This window comes from Mauremys reevesii, linkage group 1 (assembly GCF_016161935.1).
Source record: "Mauremys reevesii isolate NIE-2019 linkage group 1, ASM1616193v1, whole genome shotgun sequence".
In the NCBI taxonomy this organism is placed as follows: Eukaryota; Metazoa; Chordata; order Testudines; family Geoemydidae; genus Mauremys; species Mauremys reevesii.
This window is the reverse complement of record NC_052623.1, coordinates 327,342,362-327,361,362: the sequence shown is the minus strand read 5'-3', so window position 1 is coordinate 327,361,362 and position 19,001 is coordinate 327,342,362. Positions and strand designations below refer to the sequence as shown.

At 39.7% G+C, this 19,001-nt stretch overlaps 1 protein-coding gene and 1 long non-coding RNA gene across 6 annotated transcripts in view; one reads left to right on the top strand and one right to left on the bottom strand.

The window, feature by feature from the left end:
- TAFA5 (TAFA chemokine like family member 5) overlaps positions 1–19,001 on the top strand; it is a 594,392-nt gene that overhangs the window by 366,705 nt on the left and 208,686 nt on the right. The gene's annotated exons all lie outside the window — the stretch shown is intronic.
- Positions 1,203–2,910, bottom strand: LOC120395432. The gene is made up of 3 exons (XR_005592626.1): positions 2,734–2,910; positions 1,734–1,808; positions 1,203–1,644 (listed from the first exon to the last, which is right to left on the bottom strand). It is a non-coding gene; the product is annotated as an uncharacterized LOC120395432 (long non-coding RNA).

Here is a 19,001-nt window from a genome sequence, read left to right as displayed (position 1 = left end):
TAATCTTTTTTTTTTTTTACTCCCTTTTCCTATTTAATCTTTTCAGTAGGATGGAATTGTTGTAGATGGGTTCCTTTCACATTCTCCCTTTGTTTTATCTGACTGGAATTTATATAACTGGTACATTTGTCAGGGTAAAGGACTTTGTCCCTCCTTTTATATAGCATGCTGAGTGCATTACTGTAAATACTATATATTACTAATATAAGCACTGCTAAGGGAGGTTCTGTAAATGAATCTCCTCCTTTTCATTCCATGGTTATTCATTGTAGTAGGATGGGGATGTGGCAAATGATCCAAAATGGCTTAATGGAGTCCCTTCACCCTTTCCCATCCACAAGATATTTTACTTGGGGAGTGGGGGTGAGAAGGGAAGGTTGTAAGTAGAGCTGGTTTAAACCCAAACAAAAAAAAACAAAAAAAACACACAAGAGGATTCCTGCCCTCCTCCCAAAGAAGTAGTATGGCCTTATCCCTGTTTGTTTGGAGGGAACAAAATAACCACCATTTTTAAAGATACACTTTCAACGAGCCTTATTTGTGGACACTCTGAAAAAAAATGTGCCCCCCCCCTTTTTTTTTTTTTTTTTAAGCACAGGCATGTTTGCATATGAACACATGACTCCCTTAATCTGATCTATTTTTCAGATTGATGGTGGTGGGTGCTGCTAGTTGTGCTCCAGGTAAATCAGACTGAGGCTTGGCATGCTGTCGTTCTTTGTTCTCTCTTTGCTCCCCATTCTCTTTGAAGTATTTTTTTTAGCGAGACAGGAAAGCTGTAGCTGGCCAATAACCAGGAACAGGTCCTTTCCACTCTTAGATCCTTTAACATTAAACTGTATTTTCCTATGGTGGTGCATTGTTTCATGGGAGTTGTAGTTCGGATTCCTGATGGGCCCATTCTCTCCTAGGGGTTTGTCTCCTTGACCAGACTATCTTGTCCATGAACAGTGCAGATCAACATGAGTCATATGGCTGCATGTGCATCATGGGAGTTGTAGGGAGCTCAAACCATAGAGGAAAATGGAGTCAAGAGATCCTCAAACTGCAGCTCCCATAAGGCACTACAGCACCTTAGGTCAATGTAGTTTGATGTTGACCTGACTTAAAGCATTTTGGGTCAGTTCAGCAATCCATAATGAAGTATTTTGATTTGGGAACATGACATGTCTCATTTCAATCGAAAATGCCAAAACAACAAGTTTCACCATTTCCAAATGTGTTTTTTATTTGGAACTGTCCATGTTATGGAAAAAAAACATATTTCCATTTTTTAGCTTGATTTAGGATGAAATTAAAGGGCGGAAATTCCAGTTTCTGTTTCTTTGTACTTAACCTTCTCTTTGGTAAGAAAAACCAAACTCTATAAGCCTGTCATTGTAAGGCAGTCTTTCCACACCTCAATTCATTTTTGTAATTCTTTTCTCAAACCTTTATAATTTTTCAACTTCATTTTTGATGTTTTAACCCCCAAGCTGGACAAAGTATTCTAGTTATGGTCTTGCCAGTACTATATCCAGAGGTAATATCAGCTCCCTTTGATTGAAGGGGGATAGATTTGCTTGCATTTTTGTCCGAATTTCATCCTCAACTCTAGCATCAGGGCTTCTTGGTCTCTCTTTTCCCAGTTCTGGCATCCTGTTCCTATTTGGGGGAACAGAAGAGTAGCCGGTAATAATAAGACAATACCAAGGTATAGAATTAAAAGTTGTGCATGCTAATTGCCATTTCACCTGTTTGCTTTTCACAGCAGAATTTCTTGAGTAAGGCTTTAAATGGTTGTAAGCCTTAGGAGTCTTGCAGGTGGTCTGGGAAATATATGAGGCACCACATTACTGCACATGAGATAGCAAGTTAACGTGAGATTGTGACCAGCCTGGCTATCAGGATCCAGACCCATTATCCAAAAGTGGAATCATCATAGCTCTGATATTTTTAAGCAGGGAGTATTTCATACTAGAGTAGGCTGATAATGTAGGATTTTTAGCCAGCGGCAGAGGTATATAGCACCTCTCAGTCTTGGAATCCTGTGTAAATTATAGACTCTGTACATTTGTGCTCCTAGCCTGAATGATTTCAGACCTAAGCTCTCTAATGTGGCATGCTGTCATATCTCAGGCAAGCTGATGGGAATAAAAAGGAATTAATGTGGGGTTTTTTTTGTGGAGGGGTTTAAAACAACACTCCAGAGACTGTCTGTGACTAAAGAAATGAGGCTTTTGGATTAATGGAACATTGAAACATACTCTGCAACAAAAGATGGCTAGTTGTTGGAGTTCTTTACAAAACCTTCATTTCCTTAGATCCTAAGGCATTTTGATTTTTTTTTACCATTAATAATCTTGCTTCTTCAACTATATTTTAGAGAGACAGAATTGTGATTCTAAGAGCAAGAGAAAGAAATGTCTTTGTGTAGTCATTATAGATGTTGCCATATCCAATTACTACTGGAACTGTTATGGCACTCATTTGTCATTTTATTTTTATGCCTAAGGGCTTGTTTTACTGAATTAGTGGTACAATAATGTAGTTTGGTACAAATTCTTTGAAACTTTGAAAGGTGATACAGAACTGTTAATTTGTTATGAACATCAGCCATAGCTGCTGATTAGCAAAGAACAAGATGAGAAGCTCTAATGAAATATGTGGAAAAAATGAGGTTAAATATTATGTAAAGTATACATTTAATCACATTAAATTCCAAATTGTTCTCTGTAGCAATGCAAGACTCACCCCTGCAGCACCTCCTTCTGGTCATCTCCAGGCATTAGCTCATTTCCAGCCTTGGAGTGCCCTCTGCTGGCTGGTGTCCCACTGCTGCTTGGCCCCCATGTCCCTCCCAGACCTGGTACCCCATTATCTGGGGTGCAGCTCCCTGGCAGTAACCCCTCAGTCTCAGGGTATCCCCTCCCCAGGGAACTCCCACCCACTATCCCCACCTTGCCTCAGTCTGGGCTACTGCCAGTCCTCATCTAGCCCCCACTCCCTGGGCAGACTGCAGTGTAAAAGCCACTCATCATAGCAAGGCTGGGTTTAGACCTGCTGCCTTTGCCTGGGCTGCCCTCTGCAAACCCCAGTACCTGTTGGTCTTATGCCAAGCTGGAGCCTCCCCAGCTCCTCTGCCTTTCCTCAGCCCCGCTCCACTCAGGTACTCTGCTCAGGTCCCTGCAGCCAGGTCCCTCCCTCTCTCTCAGAAGCCTTTTTATAGGGGCCGGCTGTGGTCTGTTGGGGGGCGTGGCTCCCAGCTGTGCTTACTTCCCCAATCAGCCTAGCTTTCCCCCTGTCCCAGCCCTCTGCCAGGGCTGTTTTAAGCCCTTTGGGCAAGAGCGGGGGACCACCCCACTACATTCTCATTATATTGTAGTCTTGCTACCTTTACAGTAACTATCAGCAACAATACTTGAAATGGTTGGTATTTGCAACATATATAATGTCTCTGTCTTTAGGCATAGCCTAGGGCTGTGGGCATTTTTAGCAAATGGAGCTCTGATAGAATTCATTTTCATAAATAAAAACAGAATTAAAGTTACCCTTGCTGGGAATTAGCTCTCTGGGACTACTCAGCAGTCTATTTATATTAGTATTAATTTCCTTAGCATGCTAATTTGATTTATTTCACATTTGTATGCCCAAGTACAAACTCCTTCAGGAGAAGAATCATTGGTATGTCAATCATCATATGCAGTTACTTTTGTTTCAGTCATGTTCAAGTTGCTATTAGGAAGAGTTTAGAGAGGTAGGTATGTAAAATGTATCTAATATATCATTTGCCACTAGATAACTTTAGATTTTCTATACATATTAACAAAGCAATTGGATAAACTGATCTTAATTTTACATGTGATATTAGAGCATATGGGTGTCTTAAATCATTACCAAAATTACTTTGTGAAGCTGAAAGATGGGCCCCCTGAGGCAGCTCCAGGTACAGTGTGCTGTTTGTGAGATGGTGATTAGTAGGCTGAATGTGTGTTAGTGAGTGTGGCAGAAAGGTTGAGATTGGAAAGAACTTTTGAGAGAGCTGCCTGGTTTTGAGAGATGCAAATTTTGGAGGATAACTGAGAGAAGAAAGGAGAGAGGAAGCATAGGGGAGGTGGCAGAGAACACAATGTAGGGAAAGAAATGTAGAGAGAACATAGATTAGAAGCAGCCACAAGGAGCAGAGGCAACATACATTCTACACAACGCAGGAAAAGAGGTGCTGTGATCTATTTTAGGAAAGAAAAGAATGAGTCACTGAAGGCAGGAATGAAAATGTTATCATAAAAGCAAGAGAAATGTAATAAGAAACATTTTGGAAAAAATGTATAGAAAGCTGGAGCCTAATTTTGAGAGGCTTTGAGCACCTGCTGCACCCAATAACTTCCATTGGGCATGTGGTTGCTCAGCATATCTAAAAATAAGACATTGATTGACATTGTCAATCAGTGCTCATGATATGTTGCATATGTTCTGTTGCTTTAATTGTACAGTGTGTGTTTTGGAGATATGGCCACAGGGGAGTGATAGATCCATTATTTGCACCTTTGACTAGTTATTTAGTCCTCTGATGATTAGATAGTGGGTAAATATTTCAAGCCTTGTCTCTATTACACAACAATGTCCTGTTTCCTAAGAAAACCTCGCTGTAAGAATCTGTGCCACCACGATGTCTCCTGTTTGTGCTTCAGGCCTGTATTCCTAAATTGATGCTATTACATCATTCAATCCCCTTCTGACTGTATACCTGGATAACTAATTGGATTTCAGTCTATTTGACTGAGGTCTGTACTCCCAGATTTATGTCACTACCTTAGTGCTTCTGTCTTTTAAGAAAACATACCGAAGGACAATCAGGACTACTTTACAATTTTCAGAATCAACAATTCTGTGATCTCTCACAGATCCCCAAGTCTTTGCCTTCCACACTCCAGACCTGGGACAAATATATGCACCAGATGTCTGGTCTGTGTCAAAATGTAACCATCAGGGCAGAAATCTGGTGCAACACCTGCTCCTTCCATTTCTTTATTGCTCATCCCACCTACCATCTGGAAGGTTGTCTCTATCAATATTATTGTTGTTGTTGTTGTTTCTTATGATTACTTAGGAAGGGGAAAAAGGTAAAAACTCAAACTCCACTTCAGCTATTAAAACCAAAAAAAAAGAAGAAGAGATTTTTAAAGACATTTCCAATTTAAAAATAAAAATCCAGTAGTTTCCCCAAGATCAGAAAATTGTCTCACAATGGGATGGACTTGTCTGCCACTGAAGAGCGAGAGCTTGCATTAAAGAGGTTGTTCACTACTAAAAAAAATTCAGTGTTTGAGATTTGTTTGAGTGCTTGTGTTAGAGAAAAAAAACCAAAACATTTTTTTTGCCTCCCACACACAACCGTGTCTTGAGATTTGAAAAAAACTGGTCAGAGTCAGCTGTACACTTCTGCTACCTTCGCTCCAGCTCGTCTTTCCACTTTTGTTCTCACAGTTAATCTGTAAACCATGATGAACTGTGAGGACAAAGCCAGGAGAGAGGATTTTAATGTCTTTTTAAAGAATTTTGAAGGGGGAGGGATAGCTCAGTGGTTTGAGCATTGGCCTGATAACCCCAGGGTTGTGAGTTCAGTTCTTGAGGGGGCCATTTAGGGATCTGGGGCAAAAATCTGTCTGGGGATTGGTCCTGCTTTGAGCAGGGGGTTGGACTAGATGATCTCCTGAGGTCCCTTCCAACCCAGATAGTCTGTGATTTGTACTATACCTAGCACACTGGACTCCTGGGCTATGACTATGGCTCCTACATGCCACAATAATATGAATAAATAATAGTGATAATGAACAGCTGAGGAGAAACAATCATGTTGAAGTGCTACCAACCAATTGATGGAGTGGTCTGTCAGAACATTATTGTTTCGAAGTGCTGGTCTTCCATTAACATCTGAGGGAAAACAAAACATGTACCTTGCCCCAACAGGATAAGTGGAACTTCACTTCAGTCTTGTATCTCTAGAAGCAATGGTTAGTTTGTGGAATGAGAAAAAAATTCACTTATGCTACTTCCAGTTCTAACTCAAACATTAGATAAAGCATATGACCAACCTTATGGCTAGTCCCATGGTTGATCATGGTGACCTTGGAATCCCGGGCTGCCTCGACAAAACAGTCATCGATGTTGAAGTTACTGAACAGTATCCTAAATATGTGATAGGCTGTGATTACAGGCCAGATCTTACTCCCACTGAAGTAAATGGGAGTTTGCCTTTGCCATTGCCTTTGAGAACAGGAGTAGGCCTTTTATGTGATTAGATCTACACACTGAGGAGACCCTTTGTGCACACATCTTCCCTTTCCAGGCAGAGTGGTGGGAGGAGAAGGCCTTGATGTAGTCCTTTCATGTCCCCAGATTCTCTGTGAGAGACTAAATCCATGTGTGGGAAGAAGGAGGGTCTGGCTACCTAATTCCTTTTCATGGTTTTTGCTGCAGGATGGAGTGATTTGGCCCATGGCTATGTTGTTAGACTTTGCTCGTTGTTGATTGTGTTGGCAGGGTGTATGAGTGTAAAAAAATAAGCAAAACACCACAGCAAAGAGAAATGATTCAAAAAACTATGCAGAAATATCACCCATAAAATAAAGATTTGAAGTCTCTCAGCATTTTTTTTTTCAGTTTGTAGAGGTTTTCTGATAGACGAGGTCACTGTAATGTTGTTAATGATGGATAAATGGTGTCCTTTGAAAAAAATGGAATGATCTGCATAGCTATCAGTTGCTAGAATATTGTCATATTGCCATAAATCTAGCCATAGAATGATCATTAGAAGTTGTGATTTGCTGATAATATTGATTATTAGTGAAATCTTATTACAGCAGGTCACTACTTGGGAGATTATAGCCATTTATCAATGAGTTATCAGTGTTCAGCAGTCAAAATGAGCAGGAGTTTTTGATGGATGAGGTTATACTGGTACCTGTGTTGATTTATTTGAAAAGGAAAAAGACCCACCACTTAGCATTATTTTCTCATTTCTTTTGTTCTCCACTGTTTTCAAAGCCTTTTTACTTTCTTGATTATTTCTGTGAAGAATTAATTATGCATTTAACATAGAGCACAACTATTACTCATACATTTTATTTCCCCCCGGATATGTGTACTCAGCGCCTATTCATGCTAATTAGAATACGACATATGCATCAGTTGCATCATATTCTTAAAATGTTTTATTATAGTTTGTTTTCGGGTTTGTCAATGTAGTGTAGGACATGAGAAAGTAACAAAATAAATATTATTTCATTGTAATACAGCTGTGAAAGCAGGAGATTGCACTTCTACCAAAACATGGGAATAAAAACTGTGCAACCACATACCGATGTATGAACAGGACTGTTGTATATAAGACATAGGAGGTAATTGCCCCTCTCTATGTGGCACTGCTGGGGCCCCAGCTGGAGTACTGTGTCCAGTTCTGAGCACCACAATTTTGACTTTTTCCAGTTTGTCCACATCCTTCCTAGAGGAGAGCAACAAAAGTGATAAAAGGTTTAGAAAACTTGACCTATGTGGAAAGGTTGAAAAAAACTGGGCATGTTTAGTCTTGAGGAAAAGATGACAAAGAGGTGGTCTGATAACACTCTTCCAATATCTGAAGGGCTGTTATCAAGAGGATGGTGATCAATTGTTCTCCATGTCCACTGAAGGTAGGACAAAAAGCAGTGGGCTCAATCTGCAACAAGAGAGATTTAGGTTAGATATTAGGGAAAACTTCCTAACTATAAGGGTAGTTAAGTTCTGGAATAGGATTCCAAGGGAGGTCGTGGAGTCCCCATCATTGGAACAGTTTGAAAAGAAGTCGGACAAACACCTGTCAGGAATGGTCTAGGTTTACTTTGTCCTGCCACAGCACAGAACAGAAACCCATAAAATAACATATAACCATTAGAACTGATCACTATTTACTGCAATATGCTACTGTAGATGATGGCCATTATAGTTCCTGTCTATCTTTAGTTGATTACAACTGTATCTTTTATCAGGATTCTGTTGGGATGGAGCTGGGTTTCCTGTCCCATTCAGATTCTTGTAGCATTACTGGTATTGATAACATGATACTGGTGCACAGTCAAGAACTCGACAAAACCAGACATTTTGCTTCTGAAGCATGAGAAGGAAGGAACAGTAAAATAAAACACTTGGTAAATGTCATACATTTCATTTCAAATCCTCTAAGGTGTTATAACATACTGAGAAGAGTGAGGAAATAAAAATTATGAATAGATGTATATCAATTGTCAGTGCCATTGTAAAAGAAAGACGTAGACCTGACTAATTTTGAAAATGCAGTGGCAGTATATACAGCATCTGTTCTCAATAGAGCTCTGGCACAATTTCTGCCAGCACTACTCATTTTTGCACTCCATGGAAAATATCTGTTTCATGTCCAGCCATGGTGGCTTTAGTTTTCTAAAGTCCATTTAAAGCATCTACACTTACTGTGCTTGTGAGAGCAGGTGGCTGGCTGTGACAATTTAAAGTTCACTGTGCTTGCAGTCAGTCAGGAGTGAATAAAATGTCTTCTTAAGGTTTAATACATTTGTTAACAAAGCTGGATTTTATTAATGATTTGGAGAGAATTTACTTAGTCAATTGAATCATCGGTCAGAGTGAAGTGTCATTCTGAAACTGCAAATGATTTTCAGAAATGTCGCTCGGGTTATTTAAGAAAGGACTCTGGGGAGTTCAGAGAAGGAGGAAGGAATTTGCTATAAATCCAGCATAAGGAGGTCCCTCTGTACAACATGTTATTGCCCGCTTAGCATTGTCCAGATTAACACACATGTAACCTCTTACAGTGCTTGAATGTGCTATGGAATGCACCCTGTTTCTTTTATCGTCAAGGGCTGTAACACAAACAAAGTCAGCAAAGCAGCTGGAGCCATTTAATCAAATCTACGTCTCATCTAACCTTTGCCAGAGGTGCCACATAAATGGAGTTGAATTGTTAAGAAAAAAGAGAGAGTACAAAATCCTATTTAACCAATTTCTTTTTGAAGTCTGCAGAAATGCTATTATTTTTACCACAACACTGATGACACTGGCTACAAGGCATGAATGTTAACATTTCCAAGCTTCTCTTTGAGGACGAGATTACTATGCATTGTGTCAGAAAGCAGCAATTTCACTGGAGTTGATACAGCACCATCTTTACTCATTCTAATATTGAGTCTATTTAATTTAATGCAGATGCCTAAAATCTGAATCATCTGATTGAAAACAAAACCATTTGAACTGTTTTGTCATGTAATACAAATTCCATTCTTTTAATCAGATACAACATACAGCTAAAGTTAGAATTTCTGTTATTAGAATCTGAACTATGTGCTGTAATGTCCCGCATAGTGGAAGTGGCATAGGTAATTTTCATTCAGTATATTTGTGTGGAAAACAGATCAGATTATTACAATTTTCATTCCCTCCACATTTGTCTAGCTGGCTACAGTAAAATCAAAGTGAGCTGTGGCTTGGTGTATGGTGTGGCACCACTGCATTTACTTTGAGGAGAGCAGACATGCTCGTGAGACAGAGAAGTGACAAAGGAGGAAAGAAAGGGCACAACAGTCCAGCCAACAACTGTCTCCTCCAAGATTACACCTGTTACTTCTGTGGGAAAATCTGCAGGGCATGAACTGGGTTCCTCAGCCACTTAAAAACCCACCAATGAACCCCCTTGGCAGACATCATTGTCGCATCGAGGGATAGTTGAAGAAGAGACAACAAAATATTTATATTAATGCTCTCTTTACATATTCTCCATTGAATTAGTTGCTCTGATCATAATGCCAATATTTTTTTCTTAACCAGATAATTACAGAAAAGTTGCACAGAGCTCAGCTTTTATTTTAAGTGATTCATCTTGAATCTCTTACCTCCATAACAATTTGAAAATCACCTCTTAGCAAAGTTGCATTAATAGGTTTCTCAAGTGAGTGGAATTTCATAGTTTGAGCAGGTATTCAATAGTGGATTAAATCCAGTTACATTACCCACTTCTGGGGGTGGGAAGCCTGATTAAGGTTCATTGTGAAAAATGTGTATTTGAATCATTGATACATTGGCCTGACTTGCTGGAGCTGAAGTATGACACCAAGTATTTGGAAGCAGGAGTCCCTGAAAAGCTCAGGAATTTATGATGAGGCTGAGTATTCTTTGAAGGATGTAAGGCTAGAAATGAGAGGAAAAGGAAGATATAGTGAATTAAGCTGCTGTTGGTGCTGTTAATCTATCAAGTTTGTCCAATCAGGATCATTCCTAGCTCACCACAGGTGAAACATTTTAGCATGGAGATTGACTGGACACTATCCCATCTATTGGCATTTATTAAAAGGATACAGAGTTCAACTGATGTGTCAAATATTTGTAGGCTATTCTATGAGCATCCTTTGGCTGTTTCTAAACTGTCCCTCTGGCAGTGTTTTGAAAGAGGAGGGGGCAGGATGAGGAGAGGAATAAAGGGAGTAGTGAAGAAGTGAGGGGTGAAGAAGGTTGGGAAGGGAAGGGGAAATTGGAAAGAAAAGTAGAAAAGGGAATCAGCAGAGAGAGGAGGGAAAGGGTGAGAAAACCTGTGGAATATGAACAGTGAATGGGAGTAACTCTAAAATAGGTTGTGAACAGAAGAAAAAAAGAGATAAGTGTGAAGAGTGGAAGAGATGATCAATGAGAAGAGAGGAAAATATTGTAGCTCTGGCAATAAGGACATTCATCAGGCTTTTTTGTGTCTTAGAATCAGAATTTCTAGCACATGTGAAAGGGAGGGAAAAAAGGATGCTCTTTCTTCTAGGCTGGTGAGAGGCTTATTCACTTGGATCTAGTAACTCAGCAAAAGGCTCAGCCAGTCTCATTTTAGGGGCAGGATAGCCCCAAAATCTCTTAAACTGCAATCACAGGATAACAATAAATGGTGATGTTTGCCCAAGAAAATCCTATATTAATTGAATGTATTGTGCTCCTACCAAAGAAGGGAGCTCTTTGATAATTGCCCCTTGGGAACCAGTGATGTTGACAGTGCTCCTGATAGAGCTATCAGAATGGTTGTGGAAAAGCTTACTCTTCCCCAGAAGGCACATGGCTGATACCAGACATGTAGTAGTATATCACCCATGATTAAAGTGTTTGTCATTATTTTTTCTTTAATATTGCACCACATTATGGTAGATGACATTAACTCTGACAGGTGTAAAGTCAAACAGTGATAAAAAGTGTGCTGTCAAACATCAGTTTATTATAGAGGCAAAGAAAACAAAAATAGATTGAACACTCAGTACAGTGATCTAAAGTATGCTCTTCATAATACCTTTTTATGTAGCATAAAAATATTCTTGAGGAGGAAATGTGGAGACAGATGTTTAAGCCTTGATTGCTGTATATCTAATTAACTAATCATATCTTGCTTTTTAATCATTTGAAACTTGGATCTGAGAACATGAAAGGAATATATAGAATGGATAATTTAACTTGGAAGCCTTTTAACTAATACATGGTATTTCTATTACTTATTATAATTTTCTTTTGCATTTTAAAATGAAACGAATTGTAAGGACACAGTTTCAAAACTGGGCACAGTGGTTGTCCTGCAAGAACTCTGCATGCTTCTGTTTCACCAGCAAAATCCTGTATTGGGGCCTGATCCAATGACCACTGAAGTCAGTGGAAGAAGTTAGGAGCTTAAATACTTTTGTGGATCTGGACCAAATATGGCTTGCCCAAGATCATACAAGAAGTCTGTGGCAGAACATGGAATGTGTCTCCAAAGTCACAGCCTACCACCTTAAACACTAAGTTATTCAGTCCTGTCTACACTGATATTCCTGGTGACATTACACTACTCCACCTTACCACATACACTCATTGCCAAATTTAACCATGTACAAAAGACTCCAATTATCTGGGGAACTAAATGTTGTAATACAACGAAAAAGAAGCTTGCATAAGCATATAGAGCAATAATCACTAATAATCAGATCTAATTCTCAGCCAAGATAAGTCATTGCCACAGTCTTTTGGCCTGTAACTAATCTTCATATTCATGTCAGTCCTGTTAAAGGATCTGACAAGTTTAGTAAAGGTTAATGCAACCACACTAGACACATAGAGGGGAGTCGCATCTTACGCGGGGGTTAGGTTCTGAAATCAGCGCGTAAGGTGAAAATCACGTATAGTCAAATGCTCATTACATGGAATGGCGGGCAGAATTGCCCGCACTACAGGTAGAGTATTTAAATTGTTATTTTTCTTCCTTTTTTTTTCTTTTTCTTTTTTTTTTGCCGAGTGCACAGTTAAAATTGCATAAATTAAATGTGCCCATGATGCAACTCCACTGTACCGTAATGTGAGTTAAAGTAGGATTTGTTCATTCCAAGTGGGTTACAAAACTCCTTGATCCTTCTCCTCTCACCTTTAACTTTACTTCCTCTTCCTGAAAAGACAGAAATTAAAAAAAAAACCTCCCCGATTTCACATTCATTGACTCTCACCAGCTCCATCTGAGCTATCAGACTCAGCTCCACATGAATACCAACATCTTTCATTACCAGCTGGGTGAGATGCTCATTTGGATTGTGGAGTAAAACCATTTATTTTTCTTCTGTTGGCTCACATTTTGAGTCTAATTTCTGGATGTAAGAAAAATGAGTCTGCTTGTCTCTTGTGGACAATAGCCCACATCATAAAGCATCATGAATTATTCAGCTAAACTGGCAGACTTTTGGCAGGAGAGGCTAGGTCCCAGCCAGCAGACAGGCTGATTTATTTTATAGGTGCATTCAGGAAACCTGTAGGGTAATGATATTAAGTGTACTGAGAGAGCTCACCCCTCCCCATATACAGAGGTAGAATACAGATAAATAGGGAGTTGCAGTTTCCAGTATTCTGAGTTCTTTAACCTTCATAACATGTAAAGCTAGATAGTTCATTGGGTGTCTTCTCCTCTGTGTGGTAAATGATCACTTCTCATTGATAGCACTAATACTATAAAGATGTGCAACTCCTGTAGGGGTGAAGTCTATTTTAAAAGACTCAGGTGGAGTCAGAGGTATAGTTCATCCAGTATCTGTGACAAAAGATACCACTAAAAAACGGGTCTGGTTAAAAAAAAGAAACCAGTAGTATTCCTAGATCTCTTAAAAATTGATCTTTTATTAATACCTTCTGCTATTCTTACCCTTTTTTTCTTTCTTTATCCTTTGCTCTTAAACTGTGAGCTATTGAGAATAGATTATAGCCAATAATAGGCCTTGATCAACTCATTGCCATAAAGTCCACAGTTTAGAAGAGATGCAAAGGAGTAAAGAAAATACAGAGTTCCAGATAAATAATTGTATGTATAATAACATTTGTCAAGAAATCCATAGGCTCAGGGGAATTTCAGTATTTTTAAGCAATCACTTATTGTTCATAGTCTAAGATGAATATTTATTATTAGCCAGGTTCCCCGTGGCCTAACCCCAATCCCATAAGCATTGTGAAATAAGAATCTGAAGAGTAATAAACATGTTCTATAGGGTCCGAACCTGCAAACCTTTACTCATAAGGACAGGCTTTGGGACTCCTTGCTACTCGGGTGAGTAAGGATTTGCAGAATCAGGATGCCATTAAGTAGGCTGGAGTGGGGTTTCTTAAGTGTCTGGTAGAATCATTTCCATTGTTTCCATTAGATTGTGTTGGCTAAAAGTATTACAGAATTTAACAAACTTCTGGAACTAGACAAATACAACAGAGATAAAATAGATTAGATTAAACATGGTGACGTTCCTTGATTTATGTATTTGTTGAGTGCTATTCAGCCAGCACTACTAACTCAATTAAACTAGTCTAGCACATTTTCCTTTCTCACTTAGTGTCCCCATATGATGGCCAACCCCTTGCACGTATTATTTTCACCTGCTTAGCAAAACTGTGCTTGGGAAGCACTGTCACTTTGCTGTAGCTAAGCAGTGTCAGCAGAGGAACCAGAGTCATCCCTACTATAGAATTCTGTAGGAGGGTTAAAAACCTATAGAAATGATATTCTCTGCTAAACGCCATAGGGTTTTTTAATTATTTCTATAGAACCATATTAAATTCCTATTGAACCCTGTTGGTTTCATCCTTATTTCTCTCAATAGAATTTTTCTGTAACAGCTGACACTTCAGCTAATGGAGAATTTCCAATTGTTGTACTCTACGGGTTGTGAGCGTCTTTGTGTCTCAAACACTAGAAAGCAACCTGTCTAACACACACTGGAGCAGGTTTGATATTCCATCCAGTAGCATGCAGTCATGCACATGTAATACTAATGTATTACAGCCTGGAGGATCTCAGTTTTACTCCTAATACTAATTGATACTGAAGATTTGACTTTTCCAACAAGAGAAGCATGGTCTAGTGGACAGAATATGCTGGGAGCTGATTATAAAGCATCTTCCTCTCTGATGTCTTTTTTTCTCATCATGAAGAGGTTTTCTTTTCTTTCTCCCTCCCTCCCTCCCTCCCTCCTGTTCTCCCTCCCCAACCTTGCAATCCAATCTGCATAGGGAGACACTTGCACCAAAACCATTGACACTTAAACAGGATGCTGTACATGGATCCAGTCACACTGATCCGATTGCGGGCTCAGGACTTTTTGTTTGTTTTCTGTTTTACAAAACAATAAATACTTTTCAAAATTTCAGAACAAAACCAAAAAGACAAACCAGGAATGAAGTGTAAAATGGAAATTGGCAAATGTGACACAGAGGCCCATTGGTGTCAGTTGGCAAAGGTTTCACCGCTCTGTGTCAGCAACTCCTAACAGGACTGACAAACTCACTACAGCGAACACACCACTTTCATGGTATTTATCCATAAATAGTACCCGGTGAGGGATCAGATGAAAGCTGCGGTCATGGTGGTCAATAATATCATTGTGAAATGTATGAACGGGTGAAATTTAATGAGTTATGTGTACCTATCAATAACGTTTTAAACTGTGTAACCAGGCAGGATTGACAGATAGATTTTCTGCCAGACAATGCATATCTATTCACCTGTCCCTGTCTCTGATGTAAATTACACATTGTGAGCCAAACATAATAGGAGCTACATGTGCATTCCAGATCAACCTGGGAAGACACCTGATTCTAAACTTATCCTGTCTGTGGGGTGCAAAGACCATAAATTTTGGAGTATAAAAGGGAGACAAAAGGACCTCTGTTTTTTCCTGCATTTGAGGAAGTCAGCAATTATATTAATGAAAATGGGATCCCAAACTGCCCTGATTAGAAATGCTGCAGTGAAGTGAGAAACAGCTTTAGACAAGGATTTTAGCCTATTACAGTATGAACTCTAAGGAGCATGTTTTGTTTTGCACGTAACTATTTCTGTTTCCATTATTCTTTCTCAATATCTCTTAAATCTTTATCTTTGATAATAAATGAATGATTGTTTCGCTATCAATACATCTCTGTGCTGTGATGTTATAAAGAACCTGAGTTATACCATCAAGCTGTGTGTATGCTGTTCCCTTGGGAATAGCGAACGTGGTAATTACTGTGAGTGTCCAGGGACGGGACACTACAGGGGATGCTGTGGAGGAGCTTGGGAACTGGGCTGCTAAGGTTAACCTGCAAGGAAAAGTAGGGGCTGGCAGAGGCGTGAGGATATTGTTTGGATGGCTAACAAACTTGGGGTGACAGGGAGCAGACAGCCAGTGTAGCACCAGCAAGTCTGTCTCTTGCTGAGGAAAAGCAGGTAATATAGTGACTCACAGTACATACCTGTGTTAGTAAAATGTAGATCTTAGGTTGTTTCTTACTGTAGGTAAAGTGCCTAGGGGCAGATTGTGCAGGGGCATAGCTGAAAGTAAGGACTTGTACCTTCATATCTCCATCCCTTCTGTGACCTACTTTAGGGCACCACAAATACTGTCTCCAGGGCTGAAACCAAGATGCTTTCTCCCACACGCACACCAAGGAGGAAGTGGGCAGAGCGGGTAATGGCTCAGGCCCCACATGCATTGGCGTGGGGCGTCATGGGGCAATATAAAAGTGTATAACAATGACTTCCCTTCGGTATAATCCAGGAACTTTTTGAGACACATAGTACCTTTTGAGACTCCCCCAGGGGCAGGGGAGAAATGTCAGCCCACCAGCACTAACTCAGAACTATACTGTAAAGGCCTAATGTTGCCTCAAAATATTCAGAGATCTCTTAGTTAATTTAATGAAAGTAATTATTCACTGGACTCTATCTGGTGAGATGAGATTTCATCCTGCCATTCGTGGAAGCATAAATCCTCTTAAATTGTACATCATAACAATGGACTGTATCCAGTGATCAATATATAATAAAATCTTTTCAGTATTTTGCTGGAATAGCTGTTGATATCGATATATCTAAATGTTTTCTAGTGTTCTTATCTATTGACTTATCTATTGACTCTTTTATAGTTACTCATTTGCATATTAATAACAAAACATTTAATGCTAGGTTAGCATGTGTGATTTTTTTTTAGCTGTTTGTTTGCTCCCAGAAAAAATAGATGAATAATCATGAGTTTTAATCCTGGTTTTACTATTAGTTTAGGGGCTGTCAACATCAATGAAAACTGACTTCAATGGAAGTTGGATCAGGCTCTCAGTGTGTGGCCTTGGGCAGCGTCTCTAAGATTGAGCTTTCTTGTCTTTAAAGCAATAGTAATAAAAAAAATTATATATGCAGATATTTTATACCCGGACAGTATTTACTCACCTACCACATCGAGGTTTAATTATGTAGCTATGGTGAGATTCTTACAGCCTTGTTCACAATGAGCTGTACCTTACTTTCTGAATAGACATGTCACAGAGTGAGGTATTACTCACTCTGAGTAAGGATAGCAGAAGCTAGCCCTCAGTGTGTATTGTGGCTTCCCTTTACACTGATGTACCATCTGAGAAGGAAATAGGGAACCTTTTCTCCTCCTGAACAGCCAGCATAAGGGCTTCCCATAGTTGTAGCCCTTGCAGAGGGTTCTACCAAGATGCTCACCATGGGTAGCACTTCACTCCAGATGGGGCAGGATGAAGCGACCCCCGCCCACCTCACCCACACGTACATGATGCAGCTGCTCAGGGGGAGTACATGTAAAGAGGAATAGCAGTTTATGCAAATTATCTGCACACTGGCCCAAACACAGTACTATGCCTAAAACTATACACAGTGGTTTGAATATGTTAAGTACAACCCCATATGAGAGTCTGGTATTATTCAAATTGTGTGGTTTTGGTTTTTTATTATCACTACAGACCATAATTTACTTTCTCTTTCAGTCATTTATTTACTAAATCCAGTGACTTACCTTTAGTTAATTGCCACCAATGTTGAGCTATTTTGTGGAAAACTGTACCTTCCTTTTCACAGAATCATAGAATCTTAGGGTTGGAAGGGACCTCAGGAGGTCATCTAGTCCACCCCCCTGCTCAAAGCAGGACCAAACCCAACTAAATCATCCCAGCCAGGGCTTTGTCAAGCCTGACCTTAAAAACCTCTAAGGAAGGAGATTCCACCACCTCCCTAGGTAACCCATTCCAGTTCTTCACCACCCTACTAGTGAAAAAGTTTTTCCTAATGTCCAACCTAAACCTCCCCGTCTGCAACTTGAGACCATTACTCCTTGTTCTGTCATCTTCTACCACTGAGAACAGTCTAGATCCATCCTCTTTGGAAACCCCTTTCAGGTAGTTGAAAGCAGCTATCAAATCCCCCCTCATTCTTCTCTTCTGCAGGCTAAATAATCTCAGTTCCCTCAGACTCTCCTCATAAGTCATGTGCTCCAGCCCCGTAATCATTTTTGTTGCCCTCCGCTGGACTCTCTCCAATTTATCCACATCCTTCTTGTAGTGTGGGGCCCAAAACTGGACACAGTACTCCAAATGAAGCCTCACCAGTGCTGAATAGAGGGGAATGATCACATCTCTCGATCTGCTGGAAATGCCCCTACTTATACAACCCAAAATGCCATTAGCCTTCTTGGCAACAAGGGCACACTGTTGACTCATATTCAGCTTTTTGTCCACCGTAACCCCTAGGTCCTTTGCTGCAGAACTGCTGCCCAGCCATTCGGTCCCTAGTCTGTAGCAGTGCATGGGATTTTCCTCTGCAATAATATAACACAGAATTGAGGATGGTTTTCGGTGGCTTTTTTTCCCTTCCTGCTCACTAAAATCTGATTCTGGAAAAAAAAAAGCCAGAGTCTTTTTTATTTTGTTTCTTCTTTTATGGCATTGCTGTAAAGTAATCAGGTATTATGATGAGGGTGGTCATACAAGAAGATTAAAGTATTTTTATACTTGATATGTCTTCTGGGCTTACCAAGACCTCTCAACTTCATTGTTGCCTATCCTTCAGCTTGAATAGAGACCCCCTTAAGTTACCTGTTCACTCTTAACTTCCTAGGTAAACAAAAAGAAAATGCCAAGTAAGGATGTAGTGAGTGGAAAGCTTAGTCTTCACTCAAGGGCCTTACATGGATACAAAGAACCAAAAGTAAATGGAATTCTCAGATAAATGCTGGCACTGTGTGGAGGCTCATGGTCAGCTTACTTTCATCACAGATCAACGCTTTAAAGGGAAGCGTTGCATTTAGGGAAAATGTGTACATCACTAGAGCTCAAGGATACTAGTAAGCAGTTGTATGGTATGTGCTAGTGGTACAGCACAAGTGAGCTTTAATGCTTCCTTGTCATAAAAGAATGTGGTACTCTCTATAGAGACTTTGTTAAACAAACCTTCACATACATCAACATTGTTCATACATAGTTCTGTGCTTTTCAGGCTTTTCAGGAAAAATATGTTTATAAATAAATACTCAACTTCCCAAGGTTGGTCAGTATCTTATTAAAATGTTATTTGAGATATTTTCCCGTAACTTGGTTTATTCTTTCTTTCATTGACCCTTTTTGCTGTGAAAGAGTGTAAACTCATGGGGGCAGGGACTGCCTGAGATGCCTGTCACACTATTTGCTTGATAAATAGTTAT